Here is a 13957-nt window from a genome sequence, read left to right as displayed (position 1 = left end):
CTCTACCATACCACAGTGCCTCTTGATACATATAGGATTTAAATACAGAACATCCCTCTAATAATAAATACTTCTTCCCCCCAACCACAAAACTAAAAATTTCTATTAGTCACCTAAAAAGAAACCTGACAGTATCTGAGAAATCATCTCCCTCACAACTATGATTTCACATGGCTTATCTGGTGAAGAATTTCAATATTTGTTCACTTCCCAATACAAACATGTCTTATTACAAGACTCTTAGTCATTCTGGGTTTGGTTTTTTGGTTGTTGTTGTTTTTTGTTTTTTTTTGCTTTCTTCAACAAAGCAGAAATGATCATTCTGGCACTGAGCTGGCCCACTTGCCCTTCTTTTCCCAGGGTATGTTCCCAGCCTTGCGCCTCCTTGACCCGAATCAGGTTTTAATGAATTGGTAAAGAGTGAATCACTTCCTGTGGACAGACTGCATGTTTGAGGAACAGGCTTCTTTCTTTTCTTCTTTCTTTTTTCTTTCTTCTTTCATTCTTTCTTCTCTTTCTTTGTGTTTCTTTTTTATTCTTTCTTCCTTTATTTCTTCAGACATAAGATTCTCACAGTGTTTCTAGGTTAAATAAATGGAATGAGGCAACCATGAGAATGAGCTACCTCTTTCTATCAAAACAAACCTCAAAGTTTCCACAAAGAGTTAATAGAAAGTACAAGCAGGATATTCCTCTGAAGGAGTCAGGGGAGGCGGAGAGAAGAAGAGAGAAGAGGAAAAAAAGAGGTGAAAAGGGCAAATGAAGAGGCTGGGCACTAATTGTACTGCTCTAACTTTCTTAATTATGAGTCATTTGCTATAGCAGAGAAACAAGTTCAGAAATTTTATAAACAGAAAAGCAAACTGGGCATCTCAGTGACTAGAGAGCTGAGACATCATACTTGAGGATAAGAGTTCACTAAAGTTAATACTTTACAACCACAGGAGTTCAATTCCTAGTAAAAAGAAAATTTTGGAGTTGAGATACAAAAGGAAAAAACATCTAATTCTCATTGCATGACCCTTCTGCATAACAGTGTTCCTGAAAGCTTCAGAGTTCAAGAACTCTTCTAGTTTGAATATAGTCAATGCTCAGATTCCTTGGATTGACATGGTGTAATGGAGAGGATGCTGGGTTTGGGCCTGGGAAGGACTGGGTCAAAAATCCCACCAGGACACTCAGCTATGGGATCTGGGGCAAATCACAAAAAATCTCTCTGAGTCTCAGTTCTCTTACCTATGAAATGGGAATAATATTATCAGTAGGACCTACTTCATCATCTTAGTGTCAGATTTTTTGTATAATATATTATTATTATTCCATTCGAATGTAAATTCACTGGGGCCTGGAACAATTTTTTAATCTTCTCTCTCTATAGTATCCTGAACACATATAGTAGCTCCTTGGAAAATACAGTGAATTGATTGCTCATGTCCCTGTGAGTGGGTTACTCTGTTTTTGTGTTTAGGAAGGACAAGACCACAGGTCCATAGAGTTAGAGTTGGAAAGCATCTTAGCAGTCAGTTAAGTTCAAAATCTTCATTCCACAGATCCAAAGACCAAGTCCAATAAAATGTCACAGTTGTAGCTAATCAGACACTAGCAGACACCACTTGGTGAAATTCTGGTTCAAAGAGTCCAAGATCACTAAGAGCAACCACACCTTCCAGATTCTGACAAACTTTATGTGTTTACCTGAGACACAGAAGACAAAAAAATGAAGCAAAAATGTACTATATATTCAAACCAACCTCTGGCAACATTATCCTGAGGACAGCTGAACAATGAATAAGGATGTTTTCTTTGTTGTTAGTACAGACTTCCTACTGTATTCACTTCAACTAATTCACTTAACCAACACCAAGGAATGACAATGGAATCCTAGATATTGGCCATTCTTTGCCTCATTTCTTATCTAGTATTAATCACTGAATGGGTGTCACCATGGTTAAACTGAGACCTAGCTCAAAAAGGCCAAGGTCTCCCACTACATCCAGAGCCACCTCCAGTTGATAATCCCTATCTGGCCACTGAACCCAAATGGCTCCAGAGGAGAAAGTGAAGCTAGTGACTCTGCACATTTAAATACAATTCACCTGCAAGTCATGGCATCATCTCCCTGAAGACATGGTCTTCTTTGAGAACAAAGAACAAAATAAGAATAACAACAAGTTATATGGTCAAGGGAAGTCAGGGAAGGGGGGGATATCTAACAAACATAAATAATTTCATTAGAGTTAGGATATTTGTATCACTTGACCTTTCTAGGCCTTACTTCACATGATATTGAATATTCAATGTCCATCCATTGGGATCAAACTCAAATAAAACTGGGAACCACATGATGACTCAGAAAACCACAAATGAACATTATCTATGCTGTATTATATTTTAAAATTTATTTTGTTAAGCATTCCCAATATTATATATTCTGATTCCAAAAGCACTTTAGAGTTTTGCTGCCTACTGGAGGTAAATATGATTATCTCTAGTCTATAACACTAATCTGGGACCTGGATTGTTGAGTAACATTCATTTCAGTTAGATGAAAATTCAATTAGATACCAATTTCAGAAACTCAAGAATGTTACTTTCCTATTTTTAAAACCCCTCACAAGACCCAGGGCAGTATTTTGCACAGAGTATTTAAAACTATTTTTTCACCAGTTGACAAAAAACAGCCTTCTAGAAGGGAACTTAGTGGTAGAACAGTAAGAAAGAAAATGAAACTTTTATACAATTCACAAATTATTTTCACACACATTGTCTGATAGCGGAAACAACCTGGACTAGAAAATTAAGGTACCAGACTGCTGAGGCAACATGTTGAGTCCCAGAACACCTAAGTTCAAGTCTCATCTTTGACATGCATTAATGTGCTGTTCAAGTCTCATCTCTGACATATATTTATTAATGTGCTGAAGGGCAGAATAAGAGTCCAAAACTGTTTCAACTGTCCAGAATCAAGGGGCTAAGTATTTTAATTCTTTAATTTGAATATATTTGAAGGATTCCATTTAACTTAAGAGGGCAAAAATTCCAATGAAAGGTTGCAGAAAGACAGATTTTAACTTGATACAAGGAAAAACTTAACAATGAAATTTGCCTTAAGTTGAATGGAACACTGTGAGAAGTAGTGTTTAATAATAAGAATTAACTTTTATATGGCACTTTTCAGGTTTGAAATTTGACCCTTGCAGTATCCCTGTGAGATATCCCATCAACTAGAAAGTGAAGGTCATCAAATGGAGGTGAAAAATGCCCACTTGTTAGGGGGGCTGAAAAGGAAGAATTACTATCCAAAATAACCTCTATAGTTTTTTCCCCCAACTCTGAGATTCAGAGAACTGCATTAAATCATGAGTCAGAAAGCATCTGAGTCCTTCGAGTCCAATTCCCTCATTTTAACAGATAAGGAAACTGAGGTCAGAGAGGTCAAATGATTTACTTGGAGTCACTCAGCTATTAAGTATCTGAGGTAGGATTCAAGTTCAAGTTTACTCAATGTCAAGTCCAGTGTTCTATCCACTCAACTATGTAGTCTCACAGACTTAGGATAATTTATTTCACGGAGTCAACCCCAGTCAGAAGCATTTTATAGCAATCACAGTGCTTGCCATGCCCCAGTCCCTCCCAATACCCCCTCTGCAGATAGTAAAGCAGTTGTGAAAAACAGAAGCCACAAAATGTTTCCAGAACCTCGAGATTCCCTCCTTGCCACAATTGTGAGGTATTCCCTTCCTTCCTCCCACCCCAGGAACTCCGATGGCCTTCTATTTTTCTCCACATGATTCTCTGACCAACAATGAAAAAGCCATTCACTGGCTGCACTCTAGATAGTAATGCCCCCATTGTGGGAAGCAATGGAATAGAGCTGGATTTGGAGTCAGAGGACCTTGTTCAAATGCCAGCTCTACCCCCTTCAATCTGTGTGACCTTGGACAAGTCCCTTCATTTTTCTAGGCAGCAGTTTCTTCATCTGTGAAATAACTTCTGAGGTTCCTTCTAGGTCTAAATGACTTATGTAGAATCCAAGAAAGAAACACAAATTAATCACTTTTTATAATTTTTTGTAGCTCTTGGAATAAACTTTATTTCTAGTCTCTTTAATCAGTCATGCCATACCTGCTTCCAACCCTCTCAAGATTATGTCATAATCCTGAAATAGATTTTCTCTCATCTCTCATTTTAAGCCAGCTAGGTAACAAAGTAGATAGGCCTGGTCTGGAGTCAGGAGGACTTGAATTCAAATCACTTTAAAGTCACTTACTAACTAGATGATCCTGGCTAAGCCCCTTACCCTGCTTGCCTCTGTTTCCTCTTCATTAAAATGAGCTGGAGAAGTATATGCAAACCACTCCAGTATCTTTGCCAAGAAAACCCCCAAACTCAAGAAGAACTGGACATCTTGTTCTGTCATTTATTAAAAAGCAGTCTTCTTATGGACTTCACTAGTCTCAACTTCATTAGAATTTGTTAGAGCAGGAAGGACTTCAAAAGTTTTATAGACTAAGTCCCTCATCTTATGGAGGAAAAAACTGAGGCCCAGAAAAGTTGTGACTTGCCTAAGAAATCTACTTTCTCCTCTCCAAAACCTTCCAGTACTGCTTTGAAAGAGATGGGGGTGGGGGCAGATGTGGGAAGAGAGAGAGACAGAGAGACAGAGACAGAGAGAGACAGAGGGAGAGAGAAAATCTAGAAGAGATATGCATAGTTAACTTCAACAACTGTTCCCCAAATGTACTTACTTTGACGAGTATGAATCACATTTGAATTTACCTACTTATGTATTCTTTAGATAACAGCACAAATCGCTATTTGTAAGCCTCCAGCCCTTGGAGTAGATTCTCTCCATATTTGCTAGAAAGTAGGGGACAAGAAGTACTTGGTATGAAAAGGCATGAGGGGATGGCAGATACACAGGTGAGTGGTGTGTGTTAATGAAATCACAGATAGAAAGAACATGTAGTTGTTTAACACATTTGCTTCACTGCTCTAGGTCTCTTTGAATGTTTGCCCATGGCACTGGGATCCAACTTGGATGGTAAGTTTCAGGAGGCAAGGACTTCAGGGATAAGGGTCTGAGACAGAATTCCAACCCAATTCTTCCCAGTTCCAAGTTCACTACTCTATCTACTATAATCCATTGACTCTCAAATAAATAATTCTCCTATTGATCTGCTTTCATTGCAGAAGTAGACAGGGCCTCACACACAGATTAAAAATGCTTTCCTATAAGATCTCAATGCGTTGGTTAGTTTTGTTTAATCACTCAACAAGTATTTCCTAACCATTTATTTATTTCAAGGCTAATGAATGGGCTAAGCACTAGGGGATACAAAAACAAGAGTGAAACAGTTTCTGCATTCAAGAAACTTCCATTCTAAAAAGGGGGCTAACATCAAGAATATATGTAAAATGAATAGAAAATAGCTGGGGGGTGCCCTAGAAACTCAGGGAACCAGGAAAAACTCCATGAAGAAGATGGGTTACCACTCAAACTTTTGTTGTCTTCAAGATCAAATATAAAATCTTCTTTGGTTTTTACAACCCTCAAAAACCTGACTCCTTTCAACTGGATAGTCCTCCAGGATACAGAGACATCAGTCTCCAGGCTGATCCTTAAACTAGTCCATCCATTCTCCCTCACTGCCCTCCATGCCTGAAGGTTCTTCCCTCCTCAATTTCAAGATTCCATGGCTTCTTTCAAATCTCAAATAGTCTCACCTCCTACATGAAGCCCAGCCTGATCTGCTTCAATGCCTCTTCCCTCTCCACATCATCTTAATTTATCCAGTCACCAGATTGTTTGTATACAGTTGTATGCATGTTGTCCTCCCTATTACTCTGTGAACTCCTGGACGAGAGCTGGTCTTTTGCTTTCCTTTGTACCTTCAGTATAGAGCACAGTGCCTGGAATGAAGGGACTGGACCAGATGGTCTCTAAGTTTCCTTCCAAATCTTGTTTTGTTATGCTATGACCTTAACTCCAAGGTCACTTCCCATCAAGGGGACCTTGGACATTCAGATGAGCAGAAGTTCTTTCACAGTCTATTAAGGAGTAAAACCTTCATTGAGGGCTCATCTGTATCATAGGAAGATCAACCTTACAAAGAACAGAAAGCTCATCACCAGGGGCAGAGAGGTGGGACAGTGGATAGTCTATCAGGCCTAGAGTCAGGGGCCTTGGAGGCTTACTAAATGCGTGTGACTCTAGGCAAAACACCTAACCAAGTCTTTAAAATCTTTATTTTTGTTTAATTTTATTTAATTAAGGCAATGGGGTTAAGAGCTACTTGCTCAGGGTCACACAGGGTTGCAACTATTAAATGTCTGAGGCCACATTTGAACTCAAGTCCTCCTGATTCCATGGCCAGTGTCCTATCCACTGTGCTACCTAGCTGCCTAAAATCTTTAAAATGGAATAATAACAGCACAAATCTTCCCAGGTTGTTATGAAGATCAAAAGAGGTGATCATTGTAAAGCACTTGGAACTTAGCATCTACCAAATAGGTGCAATTATTATTATAATTGGAAAGATCTTTCAGCCATAGTCACTCATAGAGAACATCTGTTAAGTTTAGATCAGCATGGACAGAAGAACTCAAGGCACTGAAGCTGCCAAGTCTGAAAAATTTCATGTCTCATTTCCTATTTAGGTTAACAACTCAAATAGACAAACAAAAACCCAACACACATACACTAAAGATGGAAGAATAACTTTTATCCCAAGAGAAAGTTCCCAAGAAAAGTCATTTACTCTCATCTCCCAGAAGAAGACACCACAGATTGTTTTGTATAACCTTCATGATCAACCAACCATACCAAAACTCAACTTCAGTCTTTCTCCTAATCCACTGGATCCAATACAATCCATATATTCATGAGATATGGATTCTGTAAGCCCTTCCTACCCAGATGCATGAGCTTCTCCTTCCCAGCTCAAAGGAAAAAAATATCACTGTAGAATGGTGTATTTGGTAGCAATTCAGGGGATTTTTAAACATCTTTTAGGGAAAGAAATGAATCACTAAATCCTGAAGGAAGCAGCAAAGGTGTGTGGTGGTGATGGGTGGGTAGAGGGAGGGAGATGAAAAAGCCACTAGCCTAGGGGACCCAGCAACAGTTAATGATGGCAGGAAAGCTCCAAGGGATCTTTTAAGATGCCAACAAGTAATTATCCATAGAATACTCCAAAGGAGCTCCCTACAATAACAAAATACCAAGGTAGTGACCCAGGAGTGAGTCAGGAATCACCTAGCTCCCTGAATCACCAAGGTAACTTCCAGCATTACCTGGGGTTTTCCCAAGAGGGGTCAGGAAAGGGAAAGAGGGGGAGTGTCTGTCTCCTCTCCTTGTACGACCCAAGTTTTGTCTTGCCAAAAGTCATCAACCAGCAGCTGTCTCTCCCAAAGGAAAGCTAATCCCTCAATTTTTCCTTCCTAAACTATGTAAATAGTAATATTTCTTTAACCCCACCCCCACCAAAAAAATTAAAATACAATAGGAAAATACTATGGTGTGACTGACTGAGTGACAAGATCCCAAACATTTGGGTGAAAGTCATAAAGGGTTCCCACCCTTTCCCCCCACCTGCCCCATGACTAAGCCTTCAGTCTGCACTCCCACTCAGCCTTCTGAAAGAACATGCCAGGAAACTAACCATCTCACCCCAACTCACACCAAATAGAACCATCACAACACCTCGAGGCAATAATTCTATTTACTAAAAGTCTGCAAGACCTGTCTGCTCTGTGGACAAAAGGGATGCCATTCTGACTTTAACAACACAACAAAGGCTGTTTTCTAACTCCTACCTTTGTAGGCTTAGTGTGTAAATTAGGAGCCTAGTAAGGTCCACCTGACCCCTCTAAATTTTTTAATGAAGAGTTAATCCAGAGTTCGTTATTAGGTGTGAACTTTCCTTGCCTGAACATTCTCTTTGCTGGGAGGAGACTACATGCTTGACTCTAGCTATTTGAAGGGTTTTTCCTTTTAATTAAAGGGGAACGTGTATGTGTGTGTCTGTGTGTGTGTGTGTGTGTGTGTGTGTGTGTGTGTGTTTGAGTGTAGAAAGCCTGAACCCAAATGTCATTTGAATGTCATTTAGAATAGAATAATGGTCCAAGAATTTTTTAGAAGCCTAGAAGACTGTAGGTCCTTAGGAGAAATGGAAGTTCACTGGAAAAGGAAGGAAAATCCTTTTGATGGTTAATGGCTTTGGTCTTTATAGAATTTTGCTTTTGTTGAATTAAATAATACATTATAGATTTCATATCTCGTTAGCCTGCCTCAGTGCTTGTAAGGGAACAGAGCACCCCCTTCCTTTTATCTTGGAGGCCTAGATGCATGTCAAATTCTGCTATTTCCAGAAAAGATACTGAACAGAAGCATGAACCAAAAGAGATATTGTATGAGGAGACCCCAGATTGAATCCAATCCATGTAAATGCTGTTTTGTTTCTGAGTCATAAGTTTTATTTTAAAGAAAGAATGTGGAAGGGTGTGGTAGAGGTTCTAAAGACATCTTCATGAACCAACCACTATTTAAAGGACAAATACTAGAGGGATGGGACTTTGATTGGCAGCTATAGTTCCTTTAAAGGAGATGGAGCCAAGAACAGAAGCCAAAGTCGTATTTTAGACTTGATGTATTCAAAGTTAAAAATCTGTCCCACAATACATCTGCTATCAGTTTATCTTCTGCTTCACATACTGCCTTATGCTATTAATCCCTCTCTCTGTTTCCTTATCTTTCATTTAATATAATAATCAACAGTGGGCTGCTGAACCTTTTTTTCCCACTAAGACTGAATAAATTGTTCCTGGAGCACTAGAATATGGGGTCAAGGCAAATCCTATTTTCAGATACCCATTCCCTCACATCCACAATTTATTCACAGTTTATGTACCTCCATTAGTACAACATTCCTGCATATAGCCCGAAGTACATTTAAGAAACACAACAGCTGGGGACAATTTATTTTACGTCTATTTTAATCTAATGGTACAGGCTGCTCTGAAAGCATGCTAGGAGATTAAAAACTTCCTCCTTCGGCCAGCTATTGCCTAACACTCCCAAAATCCACCTCCAAAGCTCTCTGATAGCATCTCTCAGAAACAGACAGGCATCTCTACTACTCTTCTCAAAAGGCCCACCTTCTCCCACCTTGTTTTATTCATATCAGACTTTCCCCTTAACTAGACCATAGGAACTTGACTGATTCTCCCCACCTCCCCTTATTTTTCCTGGAGCTCTACTGGACTTTCAACTCAGCTACCTGTTAGCTATAAAACTCAAGCCAACCCCACTACCCTTTGTATTTAGGATCTAGGGAAGAAAGAGGATTTCTATCGGTTCATTTTCTTCCCTGTGAAAGTACTCAGTCTTTTCCCTATAAAAGGCAGGAGGCCTGCCATGATATAAACTCCAAATCAGTGATTTCATCCCCATTTCCTGGCAATGGAGAAGTCAGGGAGAGAGTGGGGAGGGGGAACACAGCAATGTTTTGCCCACTCTGAAGATAGCATCAGACTTCAAGCAGCTACAGCAGCAAAGGCGAAGACAGGGCCCCACAGTTTTTGCAAAGACAGTATGCTATCTGATTCTATAAACATTATGGCTGGGTCATGTGTAGAACGAGCTGTTACTATTTAACTGCTAGTGGGGCCTCATAAACAATCAGTTATTAGATGAAGCATGAAATATCCAAGTAAAAATGTCAGACCAAATATACTCTTGACAAACATTTCATCTTATAGGCAATATTTTTTAAAATAAACTTATAAGTAAAAACAAAACAAAAACAGTTCAACAACTACCAAAAACAACACATATCTACATGTCTCTTTATTAACAAAGCCCACATTTTAGCAGATAATCCCACATGTCCAACTGCTCATTGAACATTTCCACTTGGATGTCCTGTGGGCACCTACAACTCCATATGTATATAAATGAGCTCTATAATCTTCTTGCTTAAACATGTGTCTGCTCCCAAGCTTCATTTCTGTTAAGGGCATCAACCATTTACACCTAAGTCAAGAGCACCTAGTTACCCAAGTTGGAAAACTCAGAATTCTCTTGGACACATTTTATGGTACACAGTACTATCTGGTACAGTAAGCAATAAATAAATGTTTGTATCACTTCTTCCTATAACTTTTCTTCATCCCCTATATCCAATCTATCACTTTCCATGTCGTGTTGACTGACATGGCAATTAGATGGCATAATAGTTGGAGCATTGGGCTTCTGAAGTCCAAGAACACCAAGTTCAAAATCATCCTCAGATGCTGTGTGGCCTTGGACAAATTACTTAATCACTGTGTCCCTCAATTTCCTCATCTATAAATGGTGATGATAATAGCACTTCCCAGGACTGCTGTGAGGATGGAATAAGACAATATTTATGTGAGGCTCTCATTACTTCTTACCTAAACTACTGGAATAGCTTCCTAAGTAGTCTCACTGGCTCCAATCTTTTCAGTCCCACTAGTGCTATTCTTCACACAATTTTCCAAAAGAAAAAAAAGAAAAAAAATCATTCCATGTACTGATACAACCATGTCAATCTCAGTTCAAAATGCCCTCCAGTAACTGCCTATTCTGGAAGAAATTTGGTTTTAAGTAGAGATCTAGGATTTGAATTTCAACACTGTCACTTACTAACTGGGTGACTTTGGGCAAATTGTTCAGTTTCTCAGTTGCACCTCAATTTCTTCATCTATAATAAAGAGAAGGGTAGACAAGATGATCTCTGTGTCTATGGAATGAAATTCAAATCTGTCTGCATCAAAGGCCCTCCATAATCTGGCTCCAAACTCCATACTAGTCTTACTTCACTTTATTCCATGCTTCCTCCATACTATGTTTGCACAAAATTATACTCCTAGCTGATTTCTGTTGGTGTATTGTCCTCCTGTGATACTGAGTATCCCCGCAGGTCATTCTTCATGCCAGCACTTTGATCATGTTGGCTGTTGCTCAATCCTTCTCTTCCTCAGGGGACCTCTCCCTGAAGAGAACATAGATCCATGGCTGGAAGCCAGAGGAACTGAAGATCTCTCCCAAATTCTTATCAACTTCCTGCCTCACAGAGGTATAGAGTCTAATGAACATGAGGCTCAAATTGCAATCTCTGCCTCACTTCTTCCTTTTGAAATTCTTTTTTCAAGGTCCACTTCAGGTACCACCACAAAGCCTTACCTGATTGATTCTCTTCAAAATCCTCAGATTCCTCTACTGTATTTTGTTTGATTCTCTACTTGGCTCTATCACATTATCTCTTATTAAACATTTGTGTCCCTGATCTAATCCCCTTCATAAACTATATTCTAAGACCATTAAGAATAAATGGGTTGGGGCAGCTAGGTGGCATAGTGGATAGAGAACCGGTCCTGGAGTCAGGGGGACCTGAGTTCAAATTCAACTTCAGACACTTAATAATAACCTAGCTGTGTGGCCTTGGGCAAGCCATTTAACCCCATTGCCTTGCCAAGAAAGAAAGGAAGGAAGGAAGGAAGGAAGGAAGGAAGGAAGGAAGGAAGGAAGGAAGGAAGGAAGGAAGGAAGGAAGAATGCTAAAAAAATAAAGAGTTCATTCACTTAAAAAAAATAGATGGGTTATATATCTTCTTTTATTCAGCTCCTGACTCTGTCCTTTGCATAAAGTAGAAGATAAGTAAATGTCTGTTGAACTGAATTTATTGAATTAAAAGTGTATCTACACCAAACCACATCTTGATAGTCACCTAATTCACTGGAAATTATAACGAATATAAAATTACTTGGGCTTATTCTTTTTTTTTACTAAACAAAAGGATTTGATTAAGCAGAGCAAGATGTTACTTTGAAGATTCCAACAAGATATCTCTCATGCATGTATAAAAATCACGTAAGATTTCCCCAAAAGGTATGATAACAGAAATAATTTCGTTCAGTGATTTGACTATGGTTCACAGCAAGTTTAAACCTAAAAAAGAATGAAGAAGTTCACAAAGATGTTTGTCATTATCATGAAGTACAGAGTCCAAATGGCAGAAAGATTCTCTATTGATGGTGTAGTTCCCCTAGGTAATGTTTATAGATAACTGTGGTGACATCACTGAGCCCTGGAACAAGCAGTCTCCCAAATGAAAGCTGTAATTATCCAAAGATTTTTTTCCTATCTACATAGGAAATATCAAGTGAATGAAGAATGTCAATTGTCTGAACTATAATAAAGAGTAGGAAGGACATAGAGCATGTTCACATATCTTGGATAGATATTAAAAATGAACAATGAGCTAGACCTAGAATTAAAGAGATTACCTTTGGGAACTTGCACAGTATTTTTATTCTTCCTAAAACAAAGGTTCATTTTTTATACATCAATATTCTTATGGTGATGTGATATGCCTGGAAGTCAGGAAAAACCAGAGTCTCCAAAGTATTAAAGTTGTAGGTCACCCAAAGGGCAATGGAGAAACATGTGCACACTGCAATACATTACCAACACAGTTGCATATATAACTGAATTTCTTTTATACAAAAGAGGGGTTTTTCTTTCCTTTAGGGAAGAGGATGCAATAGGAAATGAAAGTACATCAAAGTAACTAAGGGGGGGGGGGGGAGAGGTAATCAAGAAAACATTTTTTAAGAAAAAAAGATGCATAGGAGAAGCAGGGAAAAGGCCTTTATGCTAGGCCCATCTTTCCCCCCTATGTTGCTGCTCTCCTCTTTCAGACTCCCAGCCAACACTCCAGTTGTTACTTGGGACTCTGTACTAAAGACCCAGAGGATCCACCACACCATCTATCCCTCTCCTCTAACCAACTTTCTACCTTTTGCTCTGGAAAGAAATGAATATAACAGTATCATTACTGGAAAGGACATGTTCATCAACTTCCCTGTAACTCTGTTCACCAGCCCTGGAACTACCCAGATCTAAGTACCCTTCTATGGACACACTAGCCTTATGTGTTATTTTCCCTTATTAGAAAATTTCTTGCACACAGTAATTTGTGTATTGCCTTTTGTATTTGTATCGGCAGTATTTAGCACAGTATCTCAAATTCAGAAAGGACTTAGTTAATATTTTCTTTCAAGGACGTATGTCTGGAACAGAAGGAAGATTGGCCGTTAACATGAAAGCCAAAGATAACCAATGAACAGCCTGTGTGTTGCAATAGTATCCAGGAAATGCCACAAGGTGTTTGGAGAAAAGCTCTAGAATATTGTTTGCACTCCTGCAGAGAATGTATGGAGTAAAATGCACACTAGCCTCAAAGCATGAAAAGTTAAGGACTGACTATAATCAGCACAGCTGAAGGGAAGACTCTCCTCAATGAGATTTTAGATCAAGGTCCATCAGTACTCTACACCTTACCATGGTCTTTCTTTAATATCTGGAGGTAAAATGCTGATGCAATTTATCAAATGATCATTTTTTAAAAGCAAAAATAAATCATATAGCTACATTTCAAGTAAACTCATTCTTACTTTTCAAAAACATCAAAAGTATCATTCATGTTAGAAGCATGACTAACTGAAATTTACTTGAAAAAACTTTTAAAAATGTTTCTGAGCAAGCATGGCCAATATGTATGCTAAAACTCCTGTGAAATAATGGTAATGGCAAATTTTCTATCTTAGTATCTTAGCTGTTTTACTTATTATTATTTTTATTATTATTTTCAGGGATTCTTTTCCAAGGCAAATGGGGTTAAGTGGCTTGCCCAAGGCCACACAGCTAGGTAATGATTAAGTGTCTGAGGCTGGATTTGAACTCATGTACTCCTGACTCCAAGGCCAGTGCTCTATCCACTGTGCCACCTAGCTGCCCCTCTTTGTACTTATTTTTAAAGTTCATATCTTTGGCTTAATAATTTGACCATACTGTGCACCTAATACTGTTAATAGCAGAACTGTACACTGATGGGGAGTCTTGAAAATCACAATAGCCCAAAGTACTCTT

The 13957-nt window shown here is 38.8% G+C and overlaps 1 protein-coding gene across 1 annotated transcript in view; it reads right to left on the bottom strand.

Moving 5' to 3' along the window:
* The window catches only part of SMAD3 (SMAD family member 3), a 156696-nt gene that overhangs the window by 50075 nt on the left and 92664 nt on the right, over window positions 1–13957 (bottom strand). The window lies entirely within an intron of this gene.

Source organism: Macrotis lagotis, chromosome 4 (genome assembly GCF_037893015.1).
Source record: "Macrotis lagotis isolate mMagLag1 chromosome 4, bilby.v1.9.chrom.fasta, whole genome shotgun sequence".
Lineage (NCBI taxonomy): Eukaryota > Metazoa > Chordata > Mammalia > Peramelemorphia > Peramelidae > Macrotis > Macrotis lagotis.
Note: the sequence above shows the minus strand (reverse complement) of the source record. Positions and strands in the feature narration are given on the sequence as shown.